Source organism: Nicotiana tabacum, chromosome 13, assembly GCF_000715075.1.
Source record: "Nicotiana tabacum cultivar K326 chromosome 13, ASM71507v2, whole genome shotgun sequence".
Classification (NCBI taxonomy): Eukaryota; Viridiplantae; Streptophyta; class Magnoliopsida; order Solanales; family Solanaceae; genus Nicotiana; species Nicotiana tabacum.
Genome location: NC_134092.1, coordinates 103,529,159 through 103,536,338, shown reverse-complemented (window position 1 = coordinate 103,536,338; position 7,180 = coordinate 103,529,159).

The window sequence follows — 7,180 nt, the reverse complement described above, 5'->3', positions numbered from 1 at the left end:
GCTGTTCTAATAAGAGAGCTTATACTTGCATGCAGGGAAATTTAAAGGAAGACACCTGGTTGCACGTGTCAACCTTCACGATCATTTGGTTTTTTAGCTTAACGGTGTTTCAATTTTTCATTTAAGAAGATATATAGGGTGGGAAAAAAAGAATGTAGGACTTGTATTTCTTTAAAATAAGACAAGAGAGGGGGCTGTAGGTCATTTGTCACAAAATTTCACTGTCGACAAATCAACATTTAACATAACAATGCTTGTCATGTTATAAAATAAAGACCGTAAAGTAAAGACAAATATAGAGTGAAACTAATATATTATTCAAACTTCAAATTTATGTATATAATGAACTGAAAACTCCTTTATTTATAGAAGAAAGGAAGTAGCTGCGAGACTTTTCAGAAAGCAGGTGCAAGACTTTTCTTTAGCTTCTTGTAAGCTACCTACATGAGCTGCTTGCAACCTGCCTATTTAATAAGAAATTGCTGCAAATTATTTTATTGAGCTGCTTGCAACCTGCCTGCATCAACTGCTTGTAGATAAACTTCAACAGAGTACTAAATGGATAATCTTTTTCAGGAAGATTATCTATAGCGAAGTAATAAATGGACATCCACAATATAATTATTTTCATAACACTCCCCCTTAGATGTTCATTAAAAGGTTGTACCTCGTTAAAACCTTACTAGAAAAAACCAGTGAGAAAAATCCTAGTGAAGGAAAAAGAGTATACATATTTAGTAATACGCATTTCTAGCTGCCTCATTAAAAACCTTACAAGAAAAACCCCATGGGAAAAAGCTTAGTAAGAAAAAAAAAAAAGTACAACGCCTATTTCACTCCCCCTGATGAAAACTTTGTTTCAAATATTTGAGTCTCCACATTCCAATCTTGTATACCATCTTCTCAAAAGTTGAAGTTGGCAAAGATTTAGTGAACAAATCTGCTGGATTATCACTTGAACGGATTTGTTGCACATCGATGTCACCATTTTTCTGAAGATCATATGTGTAGAATAATTTTAGTGAAATGTGCTTAGTTCTATCTCAAATCCTCCCTTTAATTGGGCTATGCATGCAGCATTATCTTCGCATAAAATTGTGGATCTTTTATCACATTCCAAACCATATTTTTCTTGAATAAAATGAATCACTGATCTCAACCATAGGCATTCCTTACTTGCTTCATGAATAGTTATTATCTCAGCATGATTTGAAGAAGTAGCAACAATTGATTGCTTTGTGGAGCGCCATGATATGACAATACCTCCACATATAAACACGTACCCGGTTTGAGATTAAACTTTATGGGGATCAGATAAATAACCTGCATCCGTATAACCAACAAGATCTGCACTATCTTTGTTAGTATAAAACAAGCTCATATCAATAGTTCCTTTTAAATATCGCAAAATATGCTTAATCCCATTCCAATATTTCCGTATAGGAGAAGAGCTATATCTTTCTAGTAAATTAACAGAAAATGCTATGTCAGGCCTTGTAGCATTAGCAAGATACATAAGTGCACCAATTGCACTGAGATATGGTGTTTCAGGACCAAGGTGTTCCTCATCCTCTTCTGGAGCTCGGAACGGGTCCTTATTCACTTCAACTGATCGAACAACCATTGGTGTACTCAAATTGGTACGCTTTGTCCATGTAAAAGCGTTTTAAGACCCTTTCTGTATAGGCAGATTGATGTATAAAGATCTTGTCTGCTAAATGTTCAATTTGCAATCCAAGACAAAGTTTTGTCTTTCCAAAATCTTTCATCTCAAATTTTTTCCTAAGATATTCAATTGCCTTTTGGAGCTCTTCTGGAGTTCCAACAAGATTTATGTCATCAACATAAATAGCAAGTATAACAAATTTTAACGTCATTTTCTTTATAAAAATACATGGACAAATAACATCATTTATGTAACCTTCTTTCAACAAATATTCACTAAGGCGATTATACCACATGCGCACAGATTGTTTTAAACCGTACAAAGATCTTTGTAATCTGATTGAATACATTTTTTGAGATTTCGAATATGCTTCAGGCATTTTAAATCCTTCAAGGATTTTCATGTAAATCTCATTATCAAGTGACTCATACAGATAAGCTGTAACCACATCCATCATATGTATTTCAAGCCTTTCACGTAAGGCTAAACTGATGAGATACCGAAATGTTATGGCATCCATAACGGGTGAATATGTTTCTTCATAATCGACTCCACGTGTTACGGCCCAAAATACCAACCTGTCGTGATGGCGCCTATCTCAATACTAGGCAAGTCAATAATCTCCATAAATCACAACTTCTCTTCAAGTTTGAAAATGCAATATTTAAATACCGTACAAAATCCCACAAATACTGATACGAATACTTCTCAAAACCTGGTGTCACTGAGTACATGAGCATCTATTATGAATACAAGTATGGAAAATACGGTCTATAATGATCTGAGACCAAATACAACAAACAAGGAGATAGGAAAGGAGAGGCAAGGTCTGCAAAATATGGCAGCTACCTCAGAATCTCTGAAAAAGCAACTGCGCAAAAGAATCAATGCTCGCTATGCCCGGGAACACCTGGATCTGCACACGAAGTGCAGGGTATAGTATGAGTACAACCAATGCAGCAAGTAACAATAATAAATAAGGAATTGAATATAGTGACGAGCTACACAGTTATAGTTCATTTTCAGTAATTTCAGCAAAGAATAGACATGCTTTCAAATCCAGCGTTTTAAGTCAAATCAATTCTATACAGTTCAAGTTCATGTATTCCGGGTATACAATCTTTCAGAAAATTTCACAACAATGACAGATAGCAACTAGTGCAACAACAAATGAAAAGAAGGTACAGCCTTTCAGGCAACAGATACTCAACCCATCACAACCGCTCAACCACTCATCTCTTAGCCCTCAGCACTCACACTCAATGGGTACCCGCGCTCACTGGGGGTGTACAGACTCCGAAGAGGCTCCTACAGCCCAAGCGCTATAATCTGCATGGCCAACTCGCGTGCTGTATGGACAACTCACGTGCCATAGTATCAATATCTAGATCCACACGGCCAACGCATGTGCTGCACGGACAACTCACATGCTATAGTATCAATATCTGGATCCGCACAGCCAACTCACGTGCTGCACGGACAACTCACATGCTATAGTATCAATATCTCACAATCAGGCCCTCGGCCTCACTCAGTCATAAATCTCTCCAGTCTCTCGGGCTCTCAATAATCATGAAATCAGCCCAAACAACAATGATATGATGCATCGATAATGAACAATAGAGACTGAGATAAAATAAATAAGTAAACTGTGACTGAGTACCAAACAATAATTTAGTAGATAATTCAACATGTACACGACCTCTGTGGGTCCCAACAGTACCAACATATAGCCTAAACATGGTTTCTAACATGACTTACAGTCAAATTTCCACAACACATAGAGAGCATATAGCTAACAACAAGTTATTCAACTTTACAGTCTCACGGGATGGACCAAGTCACAATCCCCTCGGTGCACGCCCACACGCCCATCACCTAGCATGTGCATCACCTCCAAAGTAATCATATGATACAAAAATCGGGAGTTTCATACCCTCAGGACTAGATTTAAAACTGTTACTTACCTAAACCCGTATAATTCTTTATTCCGCTATGCCCTTGCCACGAGAATTGGTCTCCGAAAGCCTCGTATCTAGCCACAATTAATTTGATTCAGTCAATACAAATTATTATATTTAATTCCATAAGGAAATACTAATTTTCCAATAAAATTCAAAATTAACTCAAAAATCGTCTGTGGGGCCCACATCTCGGAACCCGACAAAAGTTATAGAATATGAATGCCCATCCAACCACGAGTCCAACAATATAAATTTTACCAAAATCCGACATCAACTCCACCCTTAAATCTTCAATTAAAGTCTATGAAGATTTCTACCATTTTCAACCCAATCTTTACCCATTTGAACTTAACAATCTTTTCATAACCTTATTGGTATGTATACATAATACTCTTACACCCAAGAATCATACTATTAATCACTCATCTTTACTCAAAACCCGAAATTGAAGAATTGAGGAAAGAAATTCTTACCTTTTTGAAGCCCTAGCAAGATCCTTGTAAAATCTTCAAACCTTGAACAAGAATTGATAGATAAATGACTAAGTCTTCACCTTCTCTTTCTAAAATGCTCTCGCCTCTCTCTAAAATATCAGATGAAACCCTTTAAAATGACCCTCAATAGTGTTTTATAAGAATGGGGTCGGGTTTATAAAACCAGAAAAATGAAGCTCCGAAACAGGTTATGCGTTTGCATATGCGACCGCATAATGGTTATACGGACCGCATAATCAGTGTCCAATACTGGCAAATATCTGTCTGTGTATGCGGTCACTATGCGGCCCTAATACATGTTCTGCGGTCGTATAATGATCGCAGAACAGTTATGCAGTCGCATAGTCGACCGCAGATTTCATCCAAACTGGCCCTCTTCTGCCTCACTTATGCGGCTCGCAGAATGATTATGCGGTCGCATAATGGACCGCAGAAATGCGTTTTTCCACCAAAAATATTTTTTTACTTTCCGGTGCATTGTTCAACCCAAAAAGTCCGAGCCGCGGTCTATCTCTACACCACAAAACCTTAATTTTCTTAGCAAAAATTCTCCGAGTCACTACACATACGTTAACATCTAGACAACCTTTTTAACTAAATTTCGAAACCTTGGAACTAGGTATTCTAGATTATTCAAAAATCTCACCGGACCCGAACCAATTACCCCCGGCAAATCACATAACAAATGTAAAGCTTAAATTGAGTAGTAAATGGGAAAACAGAGTTATAATACTCAAAACGATCGGTCGGGTCATTATACCAGGTCGTTGTGAGAATCCTTGTGCGACAAGGCGAGCCTTGTATCTTTCCACTTCATTTTTGTCATTCCTTTTTTGCATAAAAATCCATTTATGACCAACTGGTTTTATATCAGTAGGTGTTTGGACTACTGGTCCAAAGACCTCTCTTTTAGCAAGTGCGTTCAATTCTAATTGAATTGCCCCTTGCCATTTTGGCCAATCAGATGTCGACATTCTTTGACAAATCGGAGTTCAAAATCTTCACTATCTTGCATAATGTTAAGTGCAACATTATAAGCAAAAATATTATCCACTACTATTTCAGATCGATTTAAATTAATCCCATCACCATTAGGACTTATTAAAAGTTCTTCGCTCACTTGAGTCTCGGGTTCATTGATTTCTTCTGGAATCTCATAACTAATCAGATCTTGGGTCTCTTCAGGAGATCCCTTTATAGTATCGTTTTGATCATTTATCGATTTTCTTTTTTGAGGATTTCGATCCTTAGAACCCAAAGACCTATCAAACTTCAGGCGTTCTTTAGGTTCGCTAGCTCTCATGCTAGTAGATGGTCCTGCTGGGACATCAATTTGGATAGGCACATTCTCTGTAGGGATATGTGACTTAGTTATCCTTTTCAAATCAGTAAACGCGTCTGGCATTTGATTTGCTATATTTTGTAAATGGATGAACTTCTGGACCTCCTGATTACATATAGGGGTACGTGGATGAAAATGAGATAATGATGAAATTTTTTACACAATTTCTCTTTTGATTACTTTTTCCTCTCCCCCTAATTGTGGAAATTTATTTCATCAAACCGACAATCTGTAAATCGAGCAGTAAATAAATCTCCTATCAATGGTTCAAGATAATGAATAATAGAGGGTGATTTAAACCCAACATATATTCCTAACTTTCTTTGTGGGCCTATATTACTGCATTATTCTACTGGCACAGATACAACACATCCAAAAATTCGTAGATGGGCACTATTTGGTTCATGACCAAAAACTAATTGTGATGGAGAATATTTATTATAATGTGTCGGTCTAAGATGGATAAGTGATGCTGCGTGCAAGATAGCATGGCCCCAAACAGTAGTGGACAATTTTGTTTTCATAAGTAGTGGTCTTGCTATCAATTGCAGGCGTTTAATAAATACTCTGCAAGCCCATTTTGAGTATGAACATAAGCTACATGATGTTCAACTTTTATCCCAACTGATAGACAGTAATCATCAAAAGTTTGAGATGAGAATTCTCCAGCATTATCAAGGCGAATAGCCTTTATAGGATAATCTGGGAATTGTGCCCTTAATTGAATTATTTGGGCTAATAACTTTACAAACGCCAGGTTGCGAGATGATAGTAGGCACTCATGAGACCATCTTGAAGATGCATCTATTAGGACCATAAAATATCTGAACAACCCACTTGGTGGGTAAATAGGTCCACATATATCCCCATGTATACGCTCTAAAAAGGCAGGGGACTCAATGTCAACCTTCATTGGTGATGGTCTAGTGATGATTTTGCCTTGATAATAAGCATCACAAGAAAATTCATCATTTGTAAGAATCTTCAGATTCTTTAATGGATGCTCACTCGAATATTCAGTAATTCGTCTCATCATTATTGATCCAGGATGGCCCAAACAGCCATGCCAAAGCACAAAAAGTATTTGAATCACTAAGCTTCCGGTTTATGATAGAGTGTGCTTCAACTGTACTAATCTTTGAATAGTATAAGCCAGAAGATAAAGTTAGTAACTTTTCTACAATGTACTTCTGGCCAGAAATATTTTTTGTAATACAAAGATATTCCATATTCATTTTATATATCGTCTCAACATAATACCCATTTCGGCGGATATCTATAAAACTCAACAAGTTTCTTCGGGACTTGAAGAAGAACAATGCATTGTTTATATAATAAGTTTTGTTCCCTTAGACAGAAATACAGTAGCTCTTCCGGAGCCTTTAATCAAACTTATATTACCAGAATTTGTAGAAACGTTTGCTTTTTCCTTATACAAATAAGAAAAGAATTTTTGAACTTTGAATATAGCATGAGTTGTTCCACTATCAATTACACAAATATCTTCATGATTGGTCTTTGATCCAAACATAATTTGAGAATTATCCATATTCTTCAAAATGACATAAATAAAATAAATATGATAGTAAACATTATTTTCAAAGCATAACTTTTATTTATGTACAATAATTACATAACCATACTATCTACTACAAAAAAAATTAAAATATTTATATCTCTACAAGTTCAGCACCGATCACATGACTTGTTTCTC